This window comes from Bombus vosnesenskii, unplaced genomic scaffold, assembly GCF_011952255.1.
Source record: "Bombus vosnesenskii isolate JDL3184/JDL3185 unplaced genomic scaffold, Bvos_JDL3184-5_v1.1 scf7180000014803, whole genome shotgun sequence".
NCBI classification, from domain to species: Eukaryota; Metazoa; Arthropoda; class Insecta; order Hymenoptera; family Apidae; genus Bombus; species Bombus vosnesenskii.
In genome coordinates this window covers 29,261-31,016 of record NW_022883653.1, presented here as the reverse complement: position 1 = coordinate 31,016, position 1,756 = coordinate 29,261, and positions in this window count along the sequence as shown.

The window sequence follows — 1,756 nt, the reverse complement described above, 5'->3', positions numbered from 1 at the left end:
CATCTTTAAAGTACAATTCTATGTGATTTCTAGGGAGAACAATACAACCGATCCACACCTTCGTCAGGCAAAACGTTTATCCCGTGACCGTGGCTACGTTCGGCGACCAGTTGTCACCTCGAACCCACTTTCGCTATCACAAATATCGAACAATTACAAATGACAACAATTGCTTAATTACAGCCATGATAAAATCTAGGCTAAAGCATTAGAAGATTTTCCCAAAATTGCAAAGGGAAGGCTCTGGTTTTCCTTTCATCTCCGACATATATATATGACGGGTTTACATTACAATTAGGGTTAGGGGCGTGAAACGAATCTTCGTTTGGATTACACGTCGTCATTATGCAATAGAGAAGACATTGGCTAGTACAAATACGATTATCATAGAACCGGACAAGTAACCGTGGTAATTAGATACTCGAGAAACTAATGACAATCATCCTAGGTTCAATAACGAATCCGCGGTCGACGGGATGATAGATGAACGTACTCACAAAATCTAAGTCGGACGCGTAATATTCACCGGTCGTAAGGGGTTACGCTTTTTCATCGATGAGATCGCGAGCGGGAATGACTTTCCCGTCCCGATGATGCCACAGAGGAAAACTATAATGGGGTGTGTCTAAGGACACGAGATCATCGGATTCGTCGAGAAAAGCCTTCGTTCAGAAAGTAAGGGAAATTGGCGTTGCTGCTAATTGGTCAATCTCCATATCGGTGGTTAGAAAAAGATGTTAGCCGTCCTCGAGGGAAAGATGCTAGTGGGAGACGCCGCTCGTTGAAAAATAGGTCCTCCCCTATTTTCCCGTAGTTGGGACAAAGACTGTTTGCCTGTTTGAAGGACTTTAGTTGACTAAATCTTAAGATTTATAACGGGCCCTCGAGCTAGCTGAACATGTACTGCGGAGACGCATCGACATCTGGCAATCATCTTACTCGAAGAATAGGGTCTGCATGTGGCGAGCTACGGGACAGAGACCGTTGGAATGTTTACTGTCGAGTGTTACAACTATTTCCCTTTTAAGGAGAGCTATAGAATTATTCCATGCCTTTGTTAGACAAAGCGTTCATCCCGTGACCGCGGCTACGTTCGGCGACTGGCTGTCGCCTCGAGCCCAAGCTCATTATCACAACTCTCGAACAATTACAATCGGATTGAATAACTACAATTGTTCAATTACAGCTATTGTAGACTCTAGGTTTCAATGTTGCGGGATTATACAAAATTCCAAAGGCTCCGGTGTTCTTTCATCTCCGACATATATATGGAATGTTGTAATATTTTCGGAAATCAGGCGATCGATTTGTGAAAACTCAACAATCGATTGTCTAAGTCTTCTCTTTCTCCCTCTGGCTCTTAACTTGCTTTTTTCTTTGTTCAATCTTCGCTTCTCCAAGTCCTGTTTTATTTTCTATCCCAAGTCCCCGTCCTCCTCTATTCATATCGTTCGACCGACTCCCAGTAAACACAGTGAAAGTCAAACCGTCGGTTGATATTCTAAATTCTATAGAATTTACATATATATAATGTTTATGGCCTAAGAAAAATATAAATTACATATGTGTATTCACAATAAACAACGAATTTCTATTTGAAAGTTTTTTTATTTATTTATTTGGATTTTACAATTTGTCCAGTAGGACATTTGGTAAAATGTTGTAGCTGTATACTAATATAACATGTGGGTGGCTACCCCCAGCGGGGTACCACCATCGTGTTTGTTGGGTTATGTCCTCTGTGAGATCGGTTGGG